This window comes from Stegostoma tigrinum, chromosome 28 (assembly GCF_030684315.1).
Source record: "Stegostoma tigrinum isolate sSteTig4 chromosome 28, sSteTig4.hap1, whole genome shotgun sequence".
Lineage (NCBI taxonomy): Eukaryota > Metazoa > Chordata > Chondrichthyes > Orectolobiformes > Stegostomatidae > Stegostoma > Stegostoma tigrinum.
This window is the reverse complement of record NC_081381.1, coordinates 18731879-18745217: the sequence shown is the minus strand read 5'-3', so window position 1 is coordinate 18745217 and position 13339 is coordinate 18731879.

Here is a 13339-nt window from a genome sequence, read left to right as displayed (position 1 = left end):
CCCACCACATCCCAAAACCAGCCCAGCTTGTCTCTGCCTCCCTAACCTGTCCTTCCTCCCACCTACCCCATCCTCCCACCTCAAGCCCCACCCTCATCTCCTACCTACTAGCTTCATCCCGCCCCCTTGACCTGTCCATCCTCCCTGGACTGATCTATCCTTTCCCTAACTCTCCACCTACACTCATCTTTACTGGTTCCATCCCCACCTCTTTGACCTGTCTGTCTCTTCTCCACCTATCTTCTCCTCTATCCATCTTCTATCCACCTCCCCCCTCTATCCCTATTTATTTCGGAACCCCCTTCCCCTCCCCCATTTCTGAAGAACTGTCTAGGCCCGAAACATTAGTTTTCCTGCTCCTCTGATGCTGCTTGCCTGCTGTGTTCATCCAGCTGTACACCTTGTTATCTCAATGGACTGGGTGTACAGTGTACACTGAGATATTCATTCTGCTTACCAACATTTGTAGTTCTTCAGTCTCTCTTGTTGAAGTCCTTTTCATCTCTTTGCAGGAGGGAAAGACATCTGGTGCATTAACAGCATGGTGGCTCAGTGGTTAGCGTCAGGGACCTGGGTTCAATTCCACCCTCGGCCGACTGCCTGTGTGGAGTTTGCACATTCTCCTCGTGTCTGCGTGGGTTCCCTCCAAGTGCTCCGGTTATGTCCCACAGTCCAAAGATGTGCAGTGTAGGTCATGCTAAATTGCCCATAGTGTTCAGGGGTATGTTGATTATGTGGGTTAGAGGGGGATGGGTCTGGGTGGGGTGCTCCAAGGATCAGTGTGACCTTGTTGGGCTGAAGAGCCATTATCCACAATGTAGGGATTCTGTGATAACTGTGAAGTCTCTTAGTTATTGACTAAAAGCTAAAGCTTCCAGCAAATGGTCAAGGAAAATTAACTGCCGTTATCCAGGCGCTGGGTATCTTACTGGAGAGAAAGGTGCACTATCTGGCCCTTGTAGCAATCTAAAGATTTTTTCCAGCATCGTAAACACCAACAAGATCTTCAACTACCTAGGAGCTATTTCCAGTATTTGTCAGGCTGATGACCTTTGCTATCCACAACTAGTGACAATTTGACAAATCAATCAGCAACCCATTACCGGCCAAATCCCACTGGTGGCAGCTCATCTACAAACAGCCTCCCCCACTGCTTAAACAAAGCAGCAATGTAAATTCAACTTATCATAAGCTTTAGTAACAAAAACAGAAATTGCTGGAAAAAGCTCAGCAGGTCTGGCATCATCTATGCAGAGAAAGCAGAGTTAACATTTCAGCCCCAGTTCTTCGGAACTGAGCTTTTCCAGCAATTTCTGTTTTTGCTTCTGATTTCCAACATCCACAGTTCTTTTGGTTTTTGTTTAGATTTTCAGTAACGTTCTTTTAAATAGTACAGAAATTCTTTCCTCAGCCATTTGCTGTAAAACAGTCTGTTTTGTTCCCATTTCAGCCCAAAACAAAAAACACGGAAAATTTAAAAGTTTGCTCTTTAAAATGTATTCCGCAGAATAGCCCAAGCCTGCATATATTGTAAGGTTATCTGCATAATGTAAAGTTGATGAAAAATAAGTCATAGAATCATATGATGCTACAGGATAGATGGAAGAATTTCAGCCATCATGTCTGTGTAAGTTCTCTTGTAGAGCTATCCAATTAATCCCTCTTCACAACAATACATTCATCCAATTCTCTCCTGAAAGCCACAACCAAATCTGCATTCACTAAAATTTTGATGGTGCAATCCAGAGCTCAAAACATATTAAATAACAAAAAGTTTTTTTTAATGTCACCTCTCATTCCTCTGCCAATGACTTTCAGTTTCTATCTTTTGATTTCTGACCCTTCTGCTCCAAGAATCCAATTCTGCTTACTTATTCCATCCAAACCATTTGTGATTTTGAATACCAGTTTCAAATTTCCTCTTCATTTTCTCTGCTGTATGAAAAACAGCTGCCAATTCTCCAGTCTCATTGCTGAACTGAAGTCCCTCATCCTTTCTACCATTCAACTCAGTCTTCTCTGCACCTTTCTAAAAGCCTTGCTGTCTTTCCTAAAATAGGATGTACAGGATAAAAGCCAGTATTTTATATATTGCATAACTAGTTTTAGCATAACTATTGCCCATTAGGGAAGGAAACCTATAATTCTGACTCAGTCTACACTACATGACACACAGCAATACAGTTGACTCTTAACCACCCTCTGCAAAGGCCTAGTAAGTCAATTAGTTCAAGGGTTTTTAAGAATGTGCAACAAATGCTGATCTTTCCAGCAGTATCTAGATCTCATGAAAGGAATAAAAGATTGCTCTGTACTTGCGTTCCTTTCAAAATGTTATCATTTAATTTATATTGCCTCCCTCATTCTTCCCATCAAATCATGTGATACATTCTTTGTTAAAATTTGACTGACATATATCTAATCATTTCATCAATTTTATGGATCTAGAAAACCATATAATTGGGTTTACACTGCTGCTTTGTTTAAGCAGTAAGGGAGGCTGTTTGTAGATGGCTTGACACCAGTGTTTGTGCACAAAGTGAGATTCAGTTGGCAGCAGGTTGCTGGTTATTTTGTAGAGTTCTGACTAGTTGTGGATAGCAAATACCATATCTGGTAAACAATAAACCACATATAACCTATAAACAATCGGACCTGTTAAAAAAAATTAGATATTTTCTGATTCACTGATAACTTTTGACATTCCTCCCAGGTTCCATGAAAATCCTGGCAAACATTTCTGTGCCACAATGCCTGGAAGTAAAATTGCAGTTGAGCTCCTCCATGTGATAAGTTCAGTTGATATTGCAATAAAAGGGCAGGTAAGTTGTTCAAGACTAGCTGCTTCATTATGGACAAGAAAGCAAATTTCTAAATGAAGTCTGTTCATTCCCATTGTACGTATTTTATTGAAAATTGGTTATGGTAAGTACAGGCAGAGGTTCAGGTGAAGTTCACATGTCCGCACTCAAACCTTATTGAACTATCAAAGTGTAAGTTATCATATCCTCAGAGTTTCACAGGCTACACTCTCAATAGAGAGAGATGACCAGTGGTAAGTTTAACCTGCGGGTCACCATGGCTCAGGAGAGATTGAGAAGGGATTGGGGGAATTGGGGGAAGGTAACCTTAGCCAGCACCGAAATAAACCTCTGTTGTTGATGTCACTCTGTATCATAAACCAGCTTTCCAGTTAACCCATTCCATATTTCTTGGTCTATTGTGTTTGTTTAGATCCACCATACAACACATGAAACTTGTTTCAGCACTCCCTGCCCTTCTCTCTCTATCTCTCTCTCTCTCTCTCAATATTTATGCAAACAAAAAGTAATGGAGAGAAAGTCAATACATAGTTAACAAGATGTGTTAATATTGCTTCATAGACAAGGGCAAACTCATCATCTCTTGAAATTGTACAATTTCTGTCTACGTTTGTGGTAGAATTGAATTTGGTAATTGATTCTGCAGAGCTGAGAAAGCACTTGTGACTTTGCCACTCATGAATTATGCAATCTCTTCCTTATCTGTAATACACTTCACATTCGCTATCAGTTAGCCTATGTGGAATGTGGCACAACTTTGGTTTGTTACTGCAGTACTAGTTTTACATTAATGCTCACAGATGCGTGGTTCCAAACATATTGATTTTCAATAAGAAGGCAGATGTTGATGAAAGTAACTTGTTGAGTTTGAAATGTAATACAGGTTTAGAGGCATTGTGGAGATACAGCAAATGTTTAGAGATTTACAAGCATGGTTTGCAGATGTTTACCATTAGGCTCATTTTCTAGCTAATTTTCAATGTTTGATGACAGCTGGCCTAAGAATAAATGTTATAAAAAGGCATTTACATATTCTACCTGGCAGTTTGATGAAACTATGCTTGTCCTTCAAAAACAGCACAATAAATCACAATATTATTTCTGGTTGAATGACATGATATAAGCAGGAAACATTCTTCACCATGACACTTATCTTGGCAAAACAAAAGATGGGAAACTGTAGTTGTTTAATTCTAACACATTCTGAAAAAACAAGACTCAGAGCACACTTGAGGGAGTACCACCGCTCGGGTTGGATGATGCTGATAAGCTTTCAGGTCGAGTGACCCTCACCCTATATTGGAAAACATCCCAGACTCTATACTGTCCTCATTTTCTGTGTGTTCAAACCAAATAGGTAAAAGAATAGGATTTTTGTGAGTTTATTCATGAAGAAATTCAAAGTGAAGTATTCAGTTTGTCATTTTTCATGCATGAGATGATAGCAGATGAATACCTGATGTTTATTTCTTGTTTCTCTAAATGTCAGAGATTGATCATAGTTTTCAGTATAGCAGAGGGAAGATAAAATGCAACATTTCTCTTATTCAATGTGCATGGATACATATATTTCTGATCCAACTTATCAGCACGTGGAAACTTAATCTTGAAATATCTAAAGGTGATACTGGAAGAACAATTATTAGCATGCACAGAAGTCTTTCCTCTGTCATGATTTTCACAGAGGGATGAAACTAATTAAGTGGCCTAACATGCACACTTGGCCCATGCACTGGTTAAGTGCGATCCATTGACCATCTCTGTCAGAGTCAATGTGGGAAGGCACTGTGGGGCATGGCTGCAAAACTGGAGGAATACAGTGAGTTTGCCTTGGCAATACTCATGTTATGTCCCATAATATATAGCAGGGCGTGGATATTGTTTACTGAAGAATCCAACACACATTTATTAAAACTAATAATTACGTACAAATATTACATTCCTCAGGCCCAAATGTGTCTGGGCTAATATTAAACAGTTAGATTACAAAGCGGAGGATGTTTCCTTTGGAGTGTCATGCTTCAAATGATCTGATGTAAGGATGAGGTGTATGAAGTATGAAGAATAAGGAGTACGACATCTTTATACTGTAAGATAACATACTATGAGGCAATTAGTCACTGAGTAATAGAGATATACAGCACAAAAACAGACCCTTCGATCCAACTCATCCACGCCAATCAGATACCCTGTATAAATCTCGTCCCATTTGCCAGCATTTGGCCCATATCCCTCTCAACCCTTCCTGTTCACATACCCATCCAGATGCCTTTTAAATTTTGTAATCGTACCAGCCGCCACCACTTCCTTTGGCAGCTCATACCGTACATGCACCACCCTCTGCATGAAAAGGTTGCCCCTTATGTCCCTTTTATATCTTTCCACTCTCACCTTAATCCTATACTGTCTAGTTTTGGATTCCACCAGCCTGGGGAAAAGACCTTGCCTATTTGCCCTATCCATGTCTGTCATGATTTTATAAACCTCCAACTTCTAGAGAAAATAGCCCCAGCCAATTCAGCCTCTCCCTATAGCTCAAACCCTCCAACCAGTTACATCCTCATAAATCTTTTCTGAATGCTTTCTAGTTTCACAACATCCTTCCTACAGGAGTGAGACCAGGATTGCAAGCAATACTCCAAAAGGTGGCTGAACCAATATCCGGAACAGCCTCAACATGACCTCCCAACTCTTCTACTCAGTGCATCTACCTACAAAGGCATGTATACCAAACACTTCCTTCACTATCCTATTTACCCATGACTCCACATTAAAGGAACTATGAATCTGCACAGGTCTCTTCGTTCAGAAACACTCTTCAGGACCTTGCCATTAGTCCTGCCCTGATTTGCCTTTCCAAAATGCAGCACCTCACATTTACCTAAATTAAACTCCATCTGCCACTCCTCGGCCTATTGGCCCATTTGTACTTTTAGGTACCTTCTTTGCCGACCACTATACCTCCAATTTGTTGTCAGCTGCAAACTTACTAACCTGACCTCCTATGATAATAAAATGTGAGGCTGGACGAACACAGCAGGCCAAGCAGCATCTCAGGAGCACAAAAGCTGACGTTTCGGGCCTAGACCCTTCATCAGAGAGGGGGATGGGGGGAGGGAACTGGAATAAATAGGGAGAGAGGGGGAGGCGGACCGAAGATGGAGAGTAAAGAAGATAGGTGGAGAGAGTGTAGGTGGGGAGGTAGGGAGGGGATAGGTCAGTCCAGGGAAGACGGACAGGTCAAGGAGGTCGGATGAGGTTAGTAGGTAGCGGGGGGTGCGGCTTGGGGTGGGAGGAAGGGATGGGTGAGAGGAAGAACCGGTTAGGGAGGCAGAGACAGGTTGGACTGGTTTTGGGATGCAATGGGTGGGGGGGAAGAGCTGGGCTGGTTGTGTGGTGCAGTGGGGGGAGGGGACGAACTGGGCTGGTTGAGGGATGCAGTCGGGGAAGGGGAGATTTTGAAGCTGGTGAAGTCCACATTATGTGGACTTCACCAGCTTCAAAATCTCCCCTTCCCCGACTGCATCCCTCAACCAGCCCAGTTCGTCCCCTCCCCCCACTGCACCACACAACCAGCCCAGCTCTTCCCCCCCACCCATTGCATCCCAAAACCAGTCCAACCTGTCTCTGCCTCCCTAACCGGTTCTTCCTCTCACCCATCCCTTCCTCCCACCCCAAGCCGCACCCCCCGCTACCTACTAACCTCATCCGACCTCCTTGACCTGTCCGTCTTCCCTGGACTGACCTATCCCCTCCCTACCTCCCCACCTACACTCTCTCCACCTATCTTCTTTACTCTCCATCTTCGGTCCGCCTCCCCCTCTCTCCCTATTTATTCCAGTTCCCTCCCCCCATCCCCCTCTCTGATGAAGGGTCTAGGCCCGAAACGTCAGCTTTTGTGCTCCTGAGATGCTGCTTGGCCTGCTGTGTTCGTCCAGCCTCACATTTTATTATCTTGGAATCTCCAGCATCTGCAGTTCCCATCATCTCTGACCTCCTATGTTCACATTCAAATCATTTACATAAATGACAAAAAGCAGCGGACCCAGCCCTGATTCTTATGACACACCATTTGTCACAGGCCACCAGTCTGAAAACAACCCTCCACCACCATCCTCTGTCATTTATCTTCAAGCCAATTCTGTATCCAAATAGCTAGTTCTCCCTCTATTCCATGTGATCCAACCTTGCTAACCAGTCTACCATGAGGAACCATGTTGAAAGCTTTATCAAAGGTTAGTTTTCAGACGTTTCATCACCATTCTAGGTAACATCATCAGTGAGCCTCCGACAAAGCGCTGGTGTTATGTCCCACTTTCTACTTATCTGTTTAGGTTTCCTTGGGTTGGTGATGTCATTTCTTGTTCTTTTTCTCAGGAGATGGTAGATTGGCTCCAAATCAATGTGATTGTTGATGGAGTTCCGGTTGGAATGCCATGCTTCTCGGAATTCTTGTGCGTGTCTCTGTTTGGCTTGTCCTAGGATGGATGTGTTGTCCCAATCAAAGTGGTGTCCTTCCTCATCTGTATGTAACGATATGAGTGATAGTGGGTCATGTCGTTTTGTGGCTAGTTGATGTTCATGTATCCTGGTGGATAGCTTTCTGCCTGTTTGTCCAATGTAGTGTTTGTCACAGTTCTTGCAAGGTATTTTGTAGATGACGTTCGTTTTGCTTGCTCCTCTGAGAAAAAGAACAGGAAATGACATCACCAACCCAAGGAAACCTAACCAGATAAATAGAAAGCGGGACATAACACCAGCGCTTCCTTGGAGGCTTACTGATGATGTTACCTAGAATGGTGACAAAACGTCTGAAAACTAACCTTCCAGCTCAGTGAGCAAACTCACATCCAGAACCTCAACCTGAGCTACAAATCTTCTCAAAACTCGCTAGCTTTATCAATGTCCATATAGATCACATCCACCACTATTCCCTCATCATTCCTCTTCGTTACTCCTTCAAAAACCTCAGTCAAGTTAGTGAGACATGTTTTCCCATGCACAAAGCCATGTTGACTATCCCTAATTAGCTCTTGCCTTTCCAAACAGATGTAAATCCTGTCCATCAGGATTCCCTCCAACAACCTGCCCACCACCGACGCCAGGCTCACCAGTCTATAGTTCCCTGGCTTTTCCTTACTACCTTTCTTAAATAGTTGCACAACATTAGTCAAACTCCAGTCTTCCTGCACCTCACCCATGGCTATCGATTATACAAGTTTCTCAGCAAGGTTCCCAGCAATCTCTTCCCTTGCTTCCCACGGAGTTTAGAGTTAAGCTGTTATGAGTATGTCTCTTAAAGGCATACTGCCATACTAACTAACACAACAATCATGACCCGAGAAATTTCAGGGCCAGACTGAATATTTGATATTCACTCTGCAGGTGGATGTTTCAGTTTTAGTCTTTCACCTGCACAGATGGCCACAAATTGAGGCATGCAAAGACTGACACTGAACAGGGAAGTAGTGACAAACATGTGTTATTTTGTTCATGACAGTCTCCCTCAAGCAATCAGTATAATGACAGATGTCAGCTTGTATTCTGCTAGTAACGTCCAGGCTCCAGGTTAATGCACACAGTGTGAGGGAGGATTCATGTATGAATCAATAAGTGAATTTTTCATTTTTCAATCATGCCTTTGTCGCTATTTTAAATTGAGCATCAATCCATTGTAAAGAAACTGACGTAGTGCCTCTTCATAATTAAATGGTTTAATGCTGTTATTAAAACAGAGAGCGAAATCTCCATAAATCACATTTATCCATTGTAATAGTATTTCTCCAATGGTATTTCCTTCCAAGTGCATTCTTATTTCAGGTTTATTTGTAGTGTGTAATGTACATACACTGAATGTTATGTCATTTTGTAAAGTAACATTTTCCTTAAAATATGCTGCCATTGGAAAGATTATTATCATCTTACTTGATGCAGATTAGTTCTTGTTCAACTGTGGATTTACATTTGCAAGTCTTTGGTTGCAAAGAATGTATGCCTGAACTTAAGCAAACAACTGTACTCAGATAAAAATTGCCTTTAGTTACTGAGTTAACAACACATTGCAGATAATCAGTTCTGCAATATATATTTCTTCTAAGGCACAGTTTGACTAAACTGTAGCCATAAAAAATTACTTTATGTTAACCTATGGAGCTTTAGTTATTCTTTAAGTATTTTCTTCAATACAGGCCCACTAATTCTGAATTTCATGTAGAAATTTTGAGAGATGGAGGATGCAAATAAATTCTAATTTTATAAAGCATTCGGTCGTACACCATGCCATATAATCTGTTATGAACCTTGTTAACAATTAATCACATTTTGGTATTTATAGCCAACCGCCATTGAACTTAAACACTGTGCTTTTTGTTCCAAAGGGATAAAATGAGCTCAATTAAGTTACAAAGGGTGAGTGTCTAGAGAGAAAAAGAAATGACTCAAGTATCTTTGTCTCTCTGCTGCAAAAATCAATTTGTATCTGTCATATGTAGTAATTTGGTTTCTCGTGACATTGAGTCCAATACAAAGGCCCTGCTAACTAGCAGTTGCTAATGCTATTCAGCACTCAGCCCTCCATTACAAGATTGTGCTTTGTAAAACCATTTGATAGCCATAAACATTACTTACATTTTAAAACACAAAAGCTTTTAAAATCTATTTGAAGTTAAATATATTTTTATTAATGATTTGTATTACATATTAAAAAATTAGTAACAGAAAGTAGTGCACTTTTCTGTGGCATTCTGTTCAGATTTACATAGCATAAAACTAATTTATTTCTATCTTATGAATTCAAATGTGTAAAAGGTTTTCAGTTATTATCAAGCAAGGTAATTTTTTAATTTTAAAATATGTATTAACAAAATTGGTGTGATTTTTTTGTGAAAGGAACATAAAGCTGAAGCATCCACAAAGTTTATAGAAGCTAAGTTATTATTAATATAACTTAAATGCTCTTCAATACAGTGCAGGTAGATCTACAGCTGAAAGGTAACCCTAAACCTGATCTTATTTTTTCTCCCCATAAAGTTGCTGTCTAACCTGCCTTTTCCAAACAAAAATCATTTGCAGGATGAGGGTAGGCCAGCATTTATTGCCCATCCCTAACTACCTAGAGGGAAGTTATGAGTCAACCATATTGCTATGGACTAGTCCAGCTAAAGACAGCAGGTTTCCAATCCTACAAAACACCATAATACCAGATGGGCTTCTTTTTTTATAAAAATTGGCAGTGGTTTCATGGTTATTATTAGACTCCTAATTTGACTGGAATTTAAATTCCACCAAATGTCTTAATTGGATTTGAAACCTGGTCCCCAGAACTTTGTCTAAGTTTGCTAGATTAATAGGATAGTGATAGTACCGCTAGGCCATCATGTCCCCCTAGTATGTGTTACTTAAAACTCAGATTTCCAGCTTGCACAGCATTTTAATTTAGAAAGTCTTCTGTTGGGTGAGCAATGTGGTAGTCAAGTGGATTTTTTTGAGTCGTAGATCAGTTATGATTATATGATGTGACAAATTCCATTTCTAGCACTCTATGTGGATGTAACTTCCAGGGTACACTCAATTCCAAGGTGCTATATTCGACTGACTGAAAAAAATCAGTAACATTACATTCTGCCCAGTAATAGGGGGAGGGGATTATTGTGAGATTATCAATACATTACTCAGGACAGTTTGAGTTTATTTTTAATTCATTCATGACATGTGGATGTCACTGGTTGGCCAGAATTTATTGTTCACCTCTAGTTACCTTTGAACCAAGGAGTGGCCTGCTAGGTCATTTCAGAGGGCAGTTGAGAGTCAATCACATTGCTGTGGATCTGGAGTCACATGTGGGTGAGGATGGCAGATTTCCTTCCCTAAAGGGCATTAGTGAACCAGGTGGGTTTTCCCCTGACAATCAACAATGGGTCAGCATTAGATTATGTCCAGCCTATTACTGAATTCAAATTCCACTATCTGCCATGGCAGGATTTGAACCCAGGTCCCCAGAGCATTAGCTGAGTTTCTGGACTGATAGGTCTAGAGATAATACCACTAGGCCATCACCTCCCCATATGCTTAAGAAGAGTTCAAAGGATTAGGATGAGAGGGAGAGGGATATAGTCTCCATTTCAGAAGTGCCACAGTTAGCTTCATTAGGAAGGCTGCTTTAGGAACTACACAGACTCTAGGTAGAGGACTTGGGGAAGAGCCAAGAGCAGTTGGATGGCTCTGTGCTCTCAGAACTTAGCAGAAAGTTCTAAGAATTAGGAAGTAGGTAAGTGTTGAAGTCAGGACTTAGAATTAGTCCTCAGAAGCTGAGAAAATGGGATTGTCACTGAGGGAAGGTATAAGGAGTTCAGTACAATCCTGTGAGCGTTATAATTTCTAACAGCTGAAGCAGTAGGATTGGGGTTGGGGGAGGGGTATAATCCATAAGGAATAACTGATGGATGACACTGAGAAGGATTGGAGCTCAAGGAAGAAAAATGCAGATAGTTTTAGCTTGGTGAAATAATCTGTTAGTGAAGTGTCAGTCTTGTGCTTGTGAATGAGTAATGGAGTGCTGTTTCAGAGTCCATGGGAGTGTAGGTCCAGGAAAGGAGGGTGATTGATCAGAACAGGAGCAGTAGTTAGGAGACTCCATGACAAAGCACTTTGCACAAGAGAAATCCAAGGCCAGGCCAATAGATGTGGAGAATTGTGACCTCTTGTGAAGCGTAATGAGATTTGATGATCCACATGTCGGTAACATTTAATCCCCATTGTTTACTTATTGTAGATTGTGTCACTGTTGTAACGTTATGTAGTAAAGTTTCTTGCTGCTTGCTCAAAGCCATGAAATCTTGAGCCATTATTCTCTTAGTAAGTGCTGGATCTCTCACATTATCTTCAAAAAAAGTGACTGGGTCCTAGACAGATCATAAGTAAGGCGGAACCAAAACAAAGAACTGCGGATGCTGGAAATCAGAAACAAAAATTCACGTGATGTGTTGATGGCAGGGCACAGTGGCAGCCTCACAGCATCAGTGAACCAGGTTTGATTCCATCTTTGGGCGACTGTCGGTGTAGAGTTTCCACATTCTCCCTGTGAACCAGGTTTGATTCCATCTTTGGGCGACTGTCGGTGTAGAGTTTCCACATTCTCCCTGTGTCTGCATGTGTTTTCTCAGTTGCTCTGGTTTCTTCCCACAGTCCAAAGATATGCAAGTTAGGTGGATTAACTAAGCTAAATTGCCCATAGTGTGCAGGGCTAGGTGAGTTAACTATGGTAAACATGGTTTATGGCAATAGCATGGGATGCTCTTCAGAAGGCAGATGCAGACTCTGGGCAAATGGCCTCTATCTGAACGGAAGGGATTCTACGAGGGACGTGGGTGGAAAGGCAATTTCATTTGAGAACACAGCCTTGAATCTGTGAAATTAAATATGTAACCTGTTGGAACAGTAGTACACCTTCCATGAACCCTTGAAGTAGTTTTGAATGCTTCAGTTCTCTGCCTGAAAAAGCAGGTCAGTTGAGGCCATTTTCTTAAAATAGTTGGTGCAAGGTGGGAGGGCCTAAACTTACCTCAATTGAGATTGAAGCTTTGGCTGTTGGCAATAATTGGAGTCACTTGCTAAGGTAATCGACACCCTGACTCGTGACTATTTGTTGGCAACTGACTGAAATAATTTCCTTGAACACCCTCCCTTATTTTCTGTTTGAATTAATTGAATTAGCTTTATTGTCACGAGTACTCAAATGTGTACATTGAAAAGCTTACAATCTGCCACATTACGCCACCCCTTTAAGTACAAAGGTACCAAGGTTCAGATTCTTAAGAACTAATTCTCAGGGAAAATAAAATTAGAAAAATAAGGAATTAAACAGTCCAGCATTACAGATCATGGGAATAGATTGGAAAAATAAAGAAATAAAAAGTTCAGAAAAACAGAACACTTTCTTTCCGATGTATAGCCTAGTGTGGTAATCTTGTGAGCAGTTGTTCTCTATTTCTATTTATTTCATTTGTAACCAAATGCTATGAATGTGCGGAATTTGCATCAGATTTGTTCACTCAACCATAATCTTTCTTTACAAGGATTTTCTGAATGTCTGCCTTTTGCATGCTTCTTGTTGTGATTTGATGCTAAAAGTTTGAAGGCTCTAGGGTTCCCAACCCACTTCCTACCGCTGTCTGATACACTGCATTGCAGTCAGTACTAATGTACCTCACTTAATGTGCCTCACTGAACCCAGTTCCCAGAAGCCCATGTACATATTTTATCCTTTATCTTTAATGAGTGGGAAAATGTCGGCAGATTCTAAGAACACAATGGTTGATATCTAACAAAGCCCAAATCAATCTCTTTATTGCATCAGAGATAATAAGAACTGCCGATGCTGGAGTCAGAGATAACACAGCGTGGAGCTGGAGGAACACAGCAGGCCAAGCAGCATCAGAGAAGCAAGAAGGCTGATGTTTCGGGTCAGGACCCTTTGTCAGCTTTCCTGTTCCTCTGATGCTGCCTGGCCTGCTGTGTTC